General features: G+C 39.0%; 1 protein-coding gene across 3 annotated transcripts in view; it reads right to left on the bottom strand.

The window, feature by feature from the left end:
* The window catches only part of LOC101417520 (zinc finger protein 709-like), a 41,549-nt gene extending 28,918 nt beyond the window's left edge, over positions 1–12,631 (bottom strand). The window contains exons 1-2 of one of the 3 annotated variants that reach the window (XM_058281128.1): positions 12,520–12,631; positions 6,144–6,317 (exon numbers count right to left, since the gene is read on the bottom strand). The gene's annotated coding sequence lies outside the window, so the exon portion shown is untranslated. Of the gene's footprint in view, positions 1–6,143; positions 6,318–10,575; positions 10,799–12,519 lie in introns of those variants that run through there. The other 2 variants (XM_058281129.2, XM_058281127.2) reach the window with 2 other exon arrangements.
* Positions 12,632–16,306: the final 3,675 nt, after the last annotated feature.

The following is a 16,306-nucleotide window of genomic DNA, read 5'->3' as shown; positions in this document are numbered from 1 at the left end:
GCTCTTGGCAACTCCCACAGTCACTGTCTCCCCATCAATGATACAGTTTCTTCCATTGCTAGAGTCACAATTCTATAGCAGAATACCAGAAAGTGCTCTTTAGTCCCTATTTTATTCATTCATTCTGAGGACCCTGGGATGGAGATGTCCACTCCACCTCCAAAACAAGAGGGTGCTTAGTTCCTACATGGATGTTGTATGGGGTTCCTTCTTGCAGTTGTAGACACTCTCAGTTCCCTGGTGTGCCGGTTGACAGTTCTCACCTCCCTGTTAGCTGACCTGGGTAAGTTCAATGAACCTGAGAGCAGATGTTACAACTCTGCTGAGGTGAAACTCAGCATGTAAATGCATTTCCTTCCCCCCAGCATGGGACATGACTTCCAGGGATGGGCCTCCCTGGTGCCAAGGGATTACTACCAAATACCAGCTGGTGATGCAACTGGAAAAAGACTGGATTAAAACAGGGAAATGGTAAAGACAAATGAGTTTATATGGTTAAGGGACTTTGGAATGAGTCAGAAGGTCATCAGAGGGATCACATTTATGCACATCTCAGCAGGATCTCAGAGAAAGCCAAAGTAGATACAACCCCAAACAGTAGTGCTCTTGAGAGCTACAGAGACACCTAGGTCCTACGGTCATGACAGATAGCATTCATTGTCTTGTCAGTGGGCTTTGCTTTGGAACTTGTGCTCCTGAATGTGATGGAGTTGGGCTCAGATGTGACTTCTCTACACATGCCTCTTCTGTCATTAATGAACCTGTGGTAGGTGCTGGGCTTGGTGTATGCTCAGGAAGGCTTGAATCTCTGGACTGTCCATGTGCCAGCTCGGCCGTGAGCCTCAGCAGAGTTGTTAACACCTGCTCTCTGGTTCACTGGAGGCTTTTAATTCATTGCTGATTCCAAAACATAGGTATCCCTAACCAAAATCACACCTGTAATTGGGTCCTCACCATAAAAGGAAGCATACTGGAATCTCTGTTATAAATATTCCTGGTTTTTCACAATAGCACTGGCTCTCTGTTGGAGATTTGGACCCAAAGGTTATCGGGAATGAAAAAAAGAGAAAAAGAGAGTGAAAGAAAGAAAAAGAAAAAGGAAGAAAGAGAAAGCTGGGATCAGCGGGTCTGTGAGTAGAGACTCATCAGACAAATTTATTGTTTACAAGGGGCTCTCTATATACCCCAGTCTACGTGACAACAAGCAGGAACACGTAGCCTGTGTAACAACAAGCAGCAACATGTAGCCTATGTGACAACAAGCAGCAACATACATTAACTATCAGCATTACCCATAGTCTAAGGAATTTTAAAAAAACTCTTATCTCAAGGAACAAAGTCTAAGTGTTCTATTCACTACAAAAGGTATGTGCTCATCTTTTCTTTCAGCCTTTAACAGCTTCATCCCATTTGCTGGGAACTCTTAATTACCGCATTCCTTAGGTTGCAAGCATAGCCATGGAGACAGCACGTCTCTCCTTGTGAGGCCACTGTGCCTCAGTTTCCAACAACTCTCTCACATGCATTTCTGATTTCTGGATTCCCCCTTCCTGCTCTAGGAACCTGACCTTCTGGATACATTTGTCCTAAAATATCTTTATTCTTCCATATGTACAATGCAGCCCACTCAACACTGAGTTCTCCATCCCACCCAAATATATTTGGAAATCAACTAAGAAGCTTAAGACTATATATTATTAAAAGAGAAAAGAAAAAAAGAATATATATATATTATTATGAGGTTGATCAGACCAAAGATTAGCTTAATCATTTGTACCTCAATTCCAGGAAGAAAATGATTATATTCAACATGTTTGGAGAATTATATATCTTTTAAAAATTTAATCTTCTCAGTAACCCAACTGATAAAGTCTAATTTACTCATTTAACAAATGTCCTACATTAAGGCTCAGAGAGGAGAAGTAAAATGACAAATTTATATGGCCACTGAAAAACACAGACTGAGTTTGAATTTTTTCTTCCTGTATCCCAATTTGAAATATCTTAAGGGTTACATATCACACCTAGTTATTACATGGAAAGTCACCTCTCATTTCAATATTCAGATCCTCACCCTGTTGTCAAAAATTCCTCTTCACAGAGTTTGTTACTTACACCCATGAACAGCAAACCCGTTCAAGGAAATCTCCTTTTCATTGAACCTGTTGTTAGATTTTCTCTATGTTCTTGGCTAAGCTGTAAGAAATTAATTTCAAGAGCAAGCTGGGTTAGGCAGGCCAGTAACTTATTAGGGAATGATCAGAAGAGAAATGGGAGAAAATAACAGATCATGGGGCCCAAGTAAAGAGGAAGGGGCTGAAGAGTGATAAAAAGGTTTGACAGACTACAATTCCAGATTACAGATCATAAATCCCCAGGTTTACTTGTGTATTGATTGAGCTGAGGGGTGAAAAAGGCCAGAACAGGGGGCAGAAGGCAAGAACAGGGGTCAAAAGGCAAGAGAGGGTCAGCTGGCCTTTGCATTTGCTTTTAGAACCATTAATTATAACACCCTTTGCTAATGACAGGAGGTAGTCCCAGCTGTTTGCTGTTTGGATTAACTCCCCCACCAATCAATTCCCCAGGAGGGAGCTATGATAAGGCCCCTGGAAAACATCCAGGGCTTCTCCTAGCTTCCAGAGGAAATCTCATTCAGAATGGGATTCTTGCCAAGTTTCTCCAGCAGCCATCTTGGGAGTACCAATTTCCACATGTGCAAGGTTGGTGGTTTTTCTGCCAGGTTCCAGATCCAGCCATTGATTCCCTAACTTGCCTGCTTCAAATCTACTTCCCAAACATTACCTCACAATTATGTAGTATTTACTGCCAAATGTATTCCAAGCATGTACATTTCAGCATGTTTCATGGGCATATTTTTTTTAATTTTTTAATTTTTAATTTTTAAAAAGAAACTTAGATCATATAAATGTTACATAAAAAATGTACAAGAGGGAAGCAGATTTGGCTCAACTGATACAGCATCCACGTACCACATGGGAGGTCCAGGGTTCAAACCCAGGGTCTCCTGACCCATGTGGTTAGCTGGCCCACTCACAGCACTGCTATGTGCAAGGAGTGCCATGCCATGTAGGGGCGTCCCCTGTGAAGGCGAGCCCCATGCTCAAGGAGTGCACCCTGTAAGGAGAGCCATGCCATGTGAAAAAAAGTGCAGCCTGCTCAGGAGTGGCACCGCACACACGGAGAGCTGACACAGCAAGATGGTGCAACAGAAAGAGACACAGATTCCCAGTGCTGCTGACAAGAATACAAGCACACACAGAAGAACACACAGTGAATGGACACAGAAAGCAGACAACTGGGGGTGAGGGAATGGGAGAGAAATAAAATAAAAAATAAATCTTTTTAAAAACTGCAGAAGATTTGCATATGCTCCACTCCCTCCCCTCCCACACTTTCCCACATTAACAGCATCCTTCATTACTGTGGGATATTAGTTGCAATTGATGAACATATATTGCAGCATTGCCACTAAGTGTGGATTATAGTTTACATTATAGTTTAACCTCTTTCCCACACATTTTTCTAAGTTATCACAAGATATGTAATGGCCTGTATCATCATTTAGCACAATTCCAAAGACCCCCAAATGCCAAAATATTGCACTTATTTTTTTAAAGATATTTAGATTACATAAATGTTACATAAAAAATATAGGTGATTCCCATATGCCCTAATCCCCACACATCTCACATTTTTCCACTTTAACAAAATCCTTCATTAATGTGGTACATTCATTGCAATTGAGGAACACATTTTGTAGCATTGCCAATAAGCATGGATTAAAGTTGACATTGTAGTTTATTTACACTCTCTCCCAACAATTCTGTAGGTTATGGCAAGATAAGTAATAGCTTGTTCTGTCATTACAATGTCATTCAGGACAATTCCCAATTCTCAAAAATGCCCCTCTATTACACCTGTTTTCCCTCTCCCATCCCCCAGAACCTCCAGTGGCCACTGTCTCCACATCAATGATATAATTTCTTCCACTGCTAGGATCACAATAGGTCTATAGTAGAATACCAGTAAGTCTATTTTTGTTCATAGTTCATTCCCCAATCCTGAGGATTCTGAGATGGTGATGTCCATTCCACTTCAAATTAAAAGAGGGCTGTGATCCAGTAGGGCTGATGAGTGGAAATTTCTTGCTTGCAGTTGTAGCCTTTCTTGGTTCTTTGGTATGGAAATTGTCCATTCTCACCTTGTTAGCTGCCCTGGGTGTGACCAATGAACTGGAGGGTAAATGTTGCAACTCCATTGAGATTCAGGGCCCACATGGAACAGGACAGACCAAAGATTTAAGTCTCTTGGGTGTATACCTACCAACTCTAATACTAATTATATGTTCAAATAGAAGGACAGAAGAGCCATGTGTAGGGAAAATACAACTGAGTCCAACTCTATCACCTTGGGGAGTATAAGTTCCAAAATAGGGCACATTGGCAAGGCACCAAACTCCTGACCTATCTGACCTGACCATAGTGTCTGGATGTCTTCATCGACCTCAGGAGCCCTGCTATTTGGAAAAGTATCTACTTTGGCAGTTAACGAGATCGTGCTGAGACATGCATAATCATAACCTCTGGAATAACCTCCCAACCCACTTTGAAGTCTCTTGGCCATATAAACTCATTTGTCTTTTACATTTTCCCCATTTTGGTCAAGGTCTTTTTCCAAGAACATTTCTGATGTCACTGTATTTGCCTGATGCGTCAATAGATAACTTATTATTTCCATATCTGCCCACATAGGAGGTGATTTTAATTTTCATGTTTATTACTGCATGTGACACAGCACATTACTAACCTCTCCAACTGAATTGCAGGCTTTCCTATTTCTTTTTGAAGTCATTACCGGCAACTGCTCTCTCTTATCACACTCAATCACCTCATCATTTAACCTTATTGTTTCTCTTTTTTTATGAACCCAAATGCCCCTTGTGCCTATTTCATCTCTTGTGCCTGATCTCCTTTTCCTTCTTTCAAAATCAACCTACATGAGCACTTTTATGCTTTACTCACAAACCTTAAAGGATGAGTTAGTAACATGACAGGCTTCCTCTTAAGTAAATCATGCTACCATCTCCAATAAGCTCTCCATGAATAAATTCAATGTGTGTGCTTCAGTCTATAACTTGGAAGTAAAGAACTGGACCTTTTGGGAACTTTCTTTTTCCTAGACTTTTCTGACATCTCAGTCCCCTGAGTGTATTCCTTCTTCTTGTGTTCTGCATGGCCGGACTCAAACAGTATTATTAGAACATCTCAAGGCTGGATTTTAATGTAGCCCCCTTTCTCTCCCACTTCTGTACACTATCATGACAATCACATATCTATTCAATTACTTCAGTTTACTCCAATTTGGCTCAAAACTGAGAGTGTACATCTCTATTTACATAGGCAAAGGCAAAAAGTCCAACAAAACTCAAGACAATACTACTACCATGAGCCAAGAAATTTAAAATAAATTATCTTTTTCTAGAGTTAACTCTCTGATTAACCTAAATGTCAATCAAGATGAATATAATCAAGATATGCCACTTTAACAAAATATTTCCTTCAAATTAAGTAATTTTCAGTTAGGACTTCTCCAGGCATCCAAGGATTGAATAAGAATTCATTTCTCAGAAACACTCAAACACATTCATATTAGCTATTATTTCAGCACTGAACACTATAACCATCCTTCATTTCTGTGGAAATCCCCTCAAAAAATTTCCCACTTCATCCTCATGTTCTTTCAGTCTTTCTTTTGTCATTTCTGCAGAGATCTCTTCACTGAACCCCAACCAAAAGTATCCTTTGCCCTTCCTATAGCCTATATTAAAATTCTACTGTTCCTTCAGATCACTCATATCATTTTTTGTTGTACAATTATTCATTTGTTTGTTCCTATTTTGACCTCTCCCCTGGTCTAAATGCACAAAACCCTTCCTTGAGTGGTAATATATTAAATGGGTTTCCCTGTGGCAATGAGCAAATAATTATAAATCCAGAAATATTATATATCCACAATAATTTTACCTGACCTCAGATAGCCTTTAGACAACTACCTGTAGTCAAATTAAATAACACATTCTGATTAAAAAGTAAATCATTTACAAAATATAAGGACTCTCCCACCTGGTTAAAATTCTCTCCCTTATTCATGAGAATCCAAATAGACTGAGAATGCAGGGAGCCCAAGTATTAATGAGTCTCCTTTCATTCCAAGTGGAGTTCAGAGCTTCTTTGTCTCTAGAAAAACACCATTTTGATGACAAACTCTCTTTCAATGTAGTTGTAACAGCATCAGTCCTATAATTCAAAAGACACAATTAGATTAACACAGATGTTTGTTAAGATAAATCTACTCGACACACCTTGTGTCATTCACTTCCTTCTAAAACTCTCAAAAACAACCTTTCTCATACCAGTATCCCTTCCCTGCCATTGTTGAAACTCTCTGTGATCCAAAACTTCTTCAAAAGTGAAGCCCAATATATTGACAGGGGACACATGCTTGGCAGGGAGTTCTACATGGTATATATCCAGGGTATATAAAATTGTTTGGATATTTTCATAATGGTTATAGTTAATAAGAACAACTGAGGGAGTGCTGAGTTCATAGCCAGGGGAGCTCTATAACAGTCACTAAAGGAACAGCAACAATCCCCCAAGTGCAATGGCAAAGACCACAAAAGAAGGAATGTCCAACAATGAGCCCTTGATACTAAAGACTATTCTTGTGAGCCTGTGCACCTGAAATAAGAAAAAGGCCTAGAGCTGCAGGGTGCCTAAGAGTTACCTCCTGAGAGCCTCCGTGTTGCTCACATGTGGCCAGTCTCGAAACCAAACTCAGCATGTAAAAGTGTTCCTTCCACCCAGTGTGGGACATGACTCCAGGAGATAAGCCTCCCTGGCACCAAGGGATTACTACCAAGTACCAGCTGATGATGTAATTAGAAAATGACCTTGAATAAAAGGGTCAACTCGGACCAGCAGAATATCTCAGTCTATATATAATACCGGGAGTTAAAAATGCTTTTTCACCTGAATAAAAGGGGGAAATGGAAAGGATAAATGACTTTATATGGCTATGAGTCTCCAAAAAGAGCCGGGAGGTTATCAGAGGGGTTGCCCTTATGCACACCTCAGCAGAGTCCCAGAGACAGATAAAGTAGATACAACCTCAGGTATTGGTTCTTCTGAGGGCTACAGAGACCCACAGGTTCTATGGTCATGGCAGATGGAGCTCAGTGCCATATCAGTAAGCCTTACTTTGGAGTTTGTGTTTCTGTGTGATGAAGCTGGACTCGGATGTGATCTTTGTCCACAAGTGTCTCCTGTTACTTTTACCGGAACTGTAGTTGGTGCTGGGGTTTAATGTATACCCAGGGGACCTGAATCTCTGGACTGACCATGTCATAGCCAGGCCCTGAGCCTCAAAAGACTTGCAACTCCTGCACTCTGGTTTATTGGACTTACTCCACTCAGTTGATATGCAGTTGAAGAAGGTCAACCACCACACAAGGGAGCCAAGAGTGCTTACAACTGAAAGCAGAAGAATTGCATCCAGCATCCATGTGGAATCTCAGCCCCTTCTTGACATAAATGTGGAGTGGATACAACCATTCTAAGGTCCACAGGATGGAGGAATAGAGTATAGATTAGATTGGAGTTACTGATATTCTATTCATGAACTATTGTGATTAGCAATTGAAGAAAATGTGGCATTGGTGTGGAGAAAGTGGCCATGGTGGCTGCTGGGGGTAGGGAGTGGGAGGAAGAGATGTGATGTGGGGGTATTTTGGGGAACTGGAGTAGTCATGGGTGGTGCTGCAGGGACAGTTACCGGACATAGTATGTCCTCACATGGCCCACTGGGTGGATTGTGGGAGAGTGTGGGCTATGATGTTGACCATTGACCATGAGGTGCAGCAGTGCTCAGAGATGTATTCACCAAATGCAATGAATGTCTCATGATCATGGAGGAGGATGTTGTTATGGGGTGAAGAGTGGCATGAGAGGGTTGGGGGGTATATGGGGACCTCATACTTTTTGAATATAACATTAAAAAAATAAAGATAAAAAAAACCTTTCTGCTTTTTCAAAGATATGTCACACTTGTATGGATTTTGCTTGTCCTGGGCAACTATTCTAAAGTACCTATAGCAAAAAGTTTCTTACTAATCTGTATATCCAAGAGGAATTGAAATCTACCAATATTTTGAGTCACCCATGTGACTATATAAGTAGAAATATTTGTGGTAGAGAAACAAGGAAACTTTTTATTGTTCTACAGTGTGTATACTTTACTATCAACCACATACTGACTCAATAAGACAGCCATCTACAATTTTTTTTCACCAAAAAGGATGAACTCTGTACTCTTACCCAACCCTGCTTCCATCAGAAGGAAATTCAGTTACCAGTTATAACAGGGGTTCTTAACCATTTTTGTTCCAAGGACCCCTTTGCCAGTCAGGTGTAGTAGCACATAATTTATGATACTCAACATTGCCATGTCTTTAAATTAAAACTTTCAATTCAAACTCAAAGACCCCCTGAAAACCTGTCCTTGAAATCTCCACAGACCCTGGTTTAGAGCCCCTGATCTACAGTGATTTTCAGCATGCTCTGGAAGCAAAGAGGGTTCCTCATATCTGGCATGCTAGTTGAAAATTGTGGACAAGTGAATTATCTCCTTTCTGCCATTTTATTCCCATCTACTGCTGCTATCATTAAGATAAAGGCTTACACAAAAAGGACTAAGCATGAATATTTTAAAAATGCACTTGCATATTTTCATGCAAAAACAGACACTAATAAAACAGGTATAATTGTAAACTTAAATTAATGCTGTCTAAATTAATTGAAGAACCTAGCCTTTACAGGCCCAAAATTTTACCTTAGGCCTTCTGTTTATTCATAGCATTTATTTTAGGAAATTCAAATTCTCCCCTCATGAAATTTTTCCTGGCAGACCTGTCTCTGGGAATAAATTGAGAACTCTGTCACACAATGACATGACCCAATTTGCAAATTCTTAATGCATTATGCCAAAGATTACCTTCAACAAGTAAAGGACACTTTTCCTGTCTCACATGACAGACACTCCATTAATCATAATATGACACCAGGATAATGGACCTACTGGAAACCATACATACAAATACAGATCCTGACTAAAAGGAACCCTGCCAAGTACTCCTAACTTCTGGTAATGCAAATTAATTACAGGGTATTGAGCCATCGGTCCACATTACTCAACAAAAAAATGTTCTATCAGACTCCTGGACTAATTATACAGAGTTAAAAATCCAACTAGCCAGGAAGGGAAGTAGGCAATGTCACAAAGTAGACTACTATTCCCAAGGTGACAGATAAAATCCTAGCATAGATGCTACCTTACTAATATTCATAATGCATAAAATCTTTATATTTCATTATGCTTTGCCCTTGTACTGGCTTAGAAAGACAATATCATTGTCTGTTTCTACAAGGACTTTTCAAAGATATGTAACCTTATAGACTGTTTGAATTGTCACCATGAACCCTGATATATGCACATTGCAAGGGACCCCACAGTTCTACCCATAACAAATTTCTTTATCCCAAATGGTTCTCTCTCTTCAGATCAAACGGCACCATCTGTTTCATATCAGATATGAATACTAGACCCAAGTCTTCTTTATTCTGCTTTAAAATTTCTTGGACCTGGAAGCTTGTAACCAAGAATTAAGAATTAGCTTAAGTTTATGATTACTGAATCATTATACAGATTTTTTTTTTCTCTCTTATTTTTTCACTATATTATAGAATAGTCTAAAGCTAATACCTGAAATTACCAAAACTGGCTAGGTCAACCTCACCTTTCTTTATGGTGATTTCAAATTAAGCACACCCTTGTGTACACATACTATTGTGATGGTTATTACAGTCTGGTCTTTTGTTTATGGTTATTTGAAAACTAGGCTTGTACATTTTTACTATTGTGATTATAACCACTCCACCCTCCCCTGTTTGAAACCATAAAAACCCCAAACTCCTTAAAATCAAGGAGGCACATTTTTGGGTCCTTGCTAGAACAATGATCTCTTTGCTTGCCTAGCAAATAAACTTTCTCACCTGGAAACCCAGTGTCTCAGGAATTGGTCTTTAAATTGTATTGGAAGGAAAGAACCTGTTTTTGCTCAGTGTAAACCACACAATAGACACAACTGATTGAGAGAATTATAACGATATCATAGAAGAGTGTGGAAAACTTGCCATAATAGTCTACATACCTCCACAAACTACAAGTTACATTAACAATGCATGTCTACTTTCAGGTTTAGGTTACTGGATCTACAAAATATTCACAATACAAATAAATTTTGGTAAGCTTTTCATTTATAGTCTCAATAAGACAGACCCTTGGATACTAAGGACAAATTATAGTATTCCTACTAATAAATCTATAAACAACATCACATTGACTGTATTTATATTGTTCTGTCATGCAATAATTTTTTAAAAATTGTTCTAAGATTTATTTTATCTATTTATTTCTCCCCCATTGCCTTGCACTTACTGTCTGCTCTCCATGTGTTCTTCTATGTCTGCTTGTCTTCTCTTTAGGTGGCACTGGGAATTGATCCTGGAACCTTCCAGAGTAGGAGAGATGAGCTCAAACTCTTGTGCAACCTCAGCTCCCTGGTCTGCTGCATCTCTTATTGTCTCTCCTCTGTGCCTCTTTCTGTTGCATCACCTTGCTGTGCCAGCTCTCTGCATGGGCCAGTTCTCAGCACTCCACTCAGGCAAGCTCACCGTTATGGCCAGCTTGCCTTTCAACAGGCAGCCTTGAGAATCAAACCCTGGACCTCCTATATGGTAGGTGGGAGCACAATCACTTGAGCCATATCCATTTTCCCAGGCAATATTTTTGTTTTGGAAATGTTATCAGATACTTGAAACTGGGTTGTAAATTACCATTACAGTTGATAAAATGCCTGGGCAATGTGCATTTGGTCACCTCACAATCCTTTAGGAATTTATAATAAATCTGAAACTTCTCACTGGATTACTCCCCTCACACTACAGTCTCAGGGGAAAGAGAATTTACCCAGGGAGGTAATGATTCTGGGTTTGGGTCTTTGGGCAGATTGCTGCTACCTTGGCTTGGGGCTAACACAAATGAAAACAGGATTAGAATCACAATAGGAGACATTACTGAATCTACTGCTAAAACTATAGCTGCACAACAACTCATTAGATTTATTAGCTTAACTTGTTACTTATTAGCTGAACAAGGAGGCATTTTTGTCATTGCCAACACCACCTGTTGTATTTGGGTACACACTTTTGTGGAAGTTAAGGTAAAATTAAATGAAATAATTAAATGCACTACATGACTTAAACAGGTAAGGCCTTTCTTCTGATCACTTTGATTTCATTTGGGTCAAAACATGGGAACTGGGTTTAGACATATACTATGAGGTGGGCGTTTGGACCTTTTATCACTCATAATATTCATTATAATCTCCTGGTGGACTGTCTGTCCCAAAGATTTGAATGTGTGTCACCAACCACTTGTGACCCAGCAAATTATTTCTTTATGTCTGGGATGACCTAAAAATTATGATCATGTTAAAACTGACATCATGATCATCTATGAGGCCAACATGAAAACAACTAGCAAATATTACCCCGAGGCCTTAGGCAGTGAATGAAAATGGGTTCAACACCTTTATCACAACTCTCAATGGCTGACAGCCAGATCAAACTGGGGTACGTTAAATAAATTAAGCTGACCTTGGATGGAGACCTTTAAGCTAAGCCCTACATCAGCAAACTAAAGCTTAACTTAATTCCCATCTCTTATAAGCCCTCCTTTCCCCAGTACAAGAAACATAACAGCCTGCCATAATTTGCCAGTTTTCCCCCTCTTCCGTCTTCAGGAATCTTGATCTGTTCTCTTTGTTTCTGTATAGAATTTTGTCCCCTGCTCCTAAGATTTGTTGACTCTTCCTCACTCAGTGCCCCACTTTCCTTACACTTTTCATTTCTGGAACTCTCCAGTCCAGCAGGAGTTCAGTTTAATCCTCCCTCTCCGTTTTCCTCTGTGAGGCTTTTCTGCCTAAAGTTTCTTCCCTGCTAGGTTATCCTGCCTCGGAGAGTCATTGCAGAAAGGCGGGACCCTCGGAAAGGTCCAGTCTGCATTTAGGGAATTCAACCGGCAGAAACTGGATGTGGTGACTGCGCCGCTCAGCCACAGCCAATCTGCTGAGATTTTATTCCCCAACACCCCAAAATGGGGGCCCTTTTGCTTCCAGCACCCCGCAGCAAATGGTTTTCAGCACTGGGTCTCTGTGCCTGGATACGCACGGGGCCCCAACTCACTGCTGTTAGTTCCTTGAAAACCTCTTTCCCGGGTGAGAGGGGTCCAGGCCGCTTGCTGCAGAGCCCAGAAGCTTCGCGGGGCCCCGCTGAGAGGGAAGCGAAGAGCACCAGTTGGTGCCGGGTAGAAGTTTCCTACCTGATACTTTTCTCCTTCTTCAATTCGGTATTCCTGGAGCCCCTCTCCAGCCTCTACCAACCTCCAGAGTCTCTGCGGAGGTGTTTCCCGGGTATCGCTTCCGTCGCTGGTTGATGACGTCACCCCGCCACGACTTTTTTTTGGGGGGGGGAGGTGACAGAGATTGAATTCAGGACCTCTTACGTGGGAAGCAAGAATGTCCCATGATGATGGGAGGAGGTTGTTGTTATGGGCGGAGTAGGGTAAGGAGGTGGGGGGTATATGGAGACCTCATATTTTTTTAATGTAACATTAAAAAAAAATGAAAACAAAAAAAAAACAACCCACCCATTGAGCTATGTCCACTCTCCAATGAGAGTTCGTTTATTTCACTTTTTTATTTTGTTTTTAGAAGGACCAGGGATTGAATCCAGGGCCTCCTACATGGGAAGCTGGAAATTAACCACTTGAGCTACATCTACTCCCTCATTGATTGTTTTCTAACTTTATCTCTACTTCAAAAAATAAAATAATATACAAAAGGTGGCTTGACAAATTATGAAAGCATTAATCTAAAAATTTCTGTCCGGTCACATTTATCATATTTAATCCTAAAAGCAAACTCAATTATTTCTCCAGTGTTCAGAAAGATACATAAATGAGCAGAGATTGGTTAAATGACATGACCTACATCTCCTTTTAATGAAGGAAATGAAGAAAAAAATGTTTAATCATATTCACCTCTCATAAAACTAAGCTCATTTTTCTTACCTTTAGCATTGATATAGTACCTACTTTGCCTTTCCTACAAAAATATTACAATATTGTTAGTAATTACAGTCTATATTAGTTGTATTTTTCTTATTTATCAACAAATTCTTAATATCTTGTAGTCAAGGAACATTCTTGCATTTGTATTATTAAACAGAATCCTCATCTGCCACCAAAATCACTATGTAGACTATCCTATAGCTGTCTTTCAATTAATATTAACCTCCCTAGACTACATCTTTCAACTACAATCACAAGTTATAAATAAGCAGTATATGCAATAGCCATTATAATGTGCTACTTTCAACTCTCTCCACTGCAACATATTTACAACTGACTTTATTAAACATTTTACATACAGTCCATATACCTCCCCCTTCTTAGCCAGCATTTTATCTCCTATTAACCTGTACTCTATAGTGTAATTACATAAGCTTACTAATAGTATTGATTCCATATCAGTGAGAACATACAATATTCATCCTCTTATTTCTGCCTTCTTTCACTCAACATAGTATCCTCAAGGTTAATCCTTGTTGTCACATGCATCCTGATTTCATTTCTTCTTACATGTGAAGAGGATTATCTTGCAAGTTTATGCCACATTTTGTTTATCCATTCATTGTTTGATGGGCATTTAAGCTGTTTCCATCTTTCAGCAATTGTGAGTAATGCAACTATGAACATGGATGTGCAAATATCTGTTATCCTTCTTTCTTTCAGTCCTTCTGTATATATTCCTAGTTGTAGGATTGCTGGATCATAGAGTAGTTCTATATTTAGCTTCCTGAGGGACCACCAAATCATCATCCACAGTGGCAACACCATTTACATTCCCATCAACAGTGAAGGATAGTTCATATTTCTCCACATCCTCTCAAACACATGTAATTCTCTATCTTTTTAATAATGACCATTCTGTATGGCTTGAAACATTATCACATTGCAGTTTTGATCATTTTCCTAAAAGCTAGTGATGCTGAACATCTTTTCATGTGCTCTTTTGGCCATCTGTATTTTCTCTTTGGAAAAAATGTCTATTCAATTCTTTTGCCCATTTTTAAATTTGGTTGTTTTTTGGTCATGGACTTCTGTGATCTATTTATAAAACATGGAAATGAAAACCTTGTTGGTTTTTCTCCCATTGAATATGCTGCCTTTTAACTGTCTTGAAAAATTGTTTGAAACACAAAAATGTTTAATTTTGAGGAAGTCATAAGTCCTTTTAATCTATTTTTTATTTCATTGCTTGTGTTTTGGGTGTAAGGGCCAAGAAACCACCACTTAACACAAGATCTAAAAGTTGTTTCCCTACATTTCTTCTAGGAGTTTTATAGTTCTAATTTTACATTTAGGTCCTTGACCTATTTTGAGTTCATTTTTGTATTAGGTGTGAGATAGGGATCCTTTCCTTTCTTTGAGATATGAGTACCCAGTTTTCCCAGCTCCATTTGTTGAATAGGCTGTTCTGATTCAGCTGGGTTTGTTTCACAGCCTTGTCAAAAATCACTTGACCATAGATATGAGGGTCTATTTTGGAACTCTTGATGATTTGATCCCCTCAATCTATCTTTATACCAGTACATGCTGTTTTTTTTACCACTTTAGGTAAATAATATGCTTTAGAGTCAGAAAGTGAGAGTCCTTCAGCTTCATTCTTCTAGTTTAAGATAGTTTTGGCTATTCATGGTCCCATATCCTTCCAGATAAATTTGCGAATCGGCTTTTCCAATTTTACAAAAAAGGCTTTTGAACTTGTATCAGCATTACATTAAATCTATAGTGCAGTTGGTGTAAAATTGAACTCTTAGTGATATTTAGTCTTCCAACACATGAACATGGAATGTTCTTCAATTTATTAAAGACTTCCTTGGTTTCTTTTGAAAATGTTCTATAGTTCTTTTAATACAGGCCCTTTATATCTTTGGTTGGTTATTCCTTGAACATTTGATTCTTTTAGTCACTCTTGTAAATGGAATTTTTTCCTACCTTCCTCCTCAGTTTGCTCTTTAGTAGTGTATAGAAACTGTATTGACTTTTTGCATATTAATATTTATTCTGCAACTTTGCTGAAAATGCCTATTAGTCCTAGTAATATTGTGACTGATTTTTCAGGATATTCTAATATAGGACCATATCATTGGGGAATAGTGAACATTTTATTTCTTCCTTTCCTGTTTGGGTGACTTTTGTATGTTTTCTTGCATAATTGCTCTAGTTAGAACATCTAGCACAATACTGATTAACAGAAGAAATAGTGGACATCCTTGTTTTTTTTGCAATGAGATTGGGAAAAAAATGATCTTTCACTATTCGCTACCATGTTTGTCTTGGGTTTTATCACATATGGCCTTTATCCTATTGATAAAGATTCCTTCTACTGCTGTGTTTCAGAGAGTTTTTATCAAGAAATGATGTGTTTTGTGAAAAGTCTTTTCAACTCAATTGCGATAATCAAGTGCTTTTTATCTTCAATTTATTAATGAGGTGTAATACACTGATTTTCTTACACTGAACCATCCTTGCATACCTGCTATAAAACCCATATGATCAGGGAGTGGATGTTGGTCAAATGGTTGAGCCTCTGCTTCCCACATGTTTAGTTCCCAGTACCTCCTAAAATTAATACAAACAAGGAAACAAATGAAAAAAACTAACCAATGAAATTCAGTGGTTATTGCTGGTTTTCCATATACAGGGTCCTACATTCAATCACTGGCTCCAATACCTCACACACACAAAAAAAACAACATATGTTCATGATGCATGATTTTAATGTGCTTTTTATCTTGGTCAGGAAGTATTTTTTTGAAGACTTTTGCATCTATATTCATTAGAAATATTTGCCTATAATTTTTTTCATAATAGCTCTATCTGGCTTTAGTATTGAGGTGATGGCTTCAGTGACAGAGTTTGGTAGTGTTCTTTCCTGCTCAACTTTTGGAAGAAGTTGAGAAAGATCAGTATAAGATCATCTTTGAATGATTAGCAGAATTCACTGTGAAGCCAACTGGTCTTGGGCCTTTCATTTTGGGAG

The sequence above is a fragment of the Dasypus novemcinctus genome, chromosome 19 (genome assembly GCF_030445035.2).
Source record: "Dasypus novemcinctus isolate mDasNov1 chromosome 19, mDasNov1.1.hap2, whole genome shotgun sequence".
NCBI classification, from domain to species: Eukaryota; Metazoa; Chordata; class Mammalia; order Cingulata; family Dasypodidae; genus Dasypus; species Dasypus novemcinctus.
The sequence above is the reverse complement of the archived record's forward strand: the minus strand, read 5'-3'. Positions and strand labels throughout refer to the sequence as shown.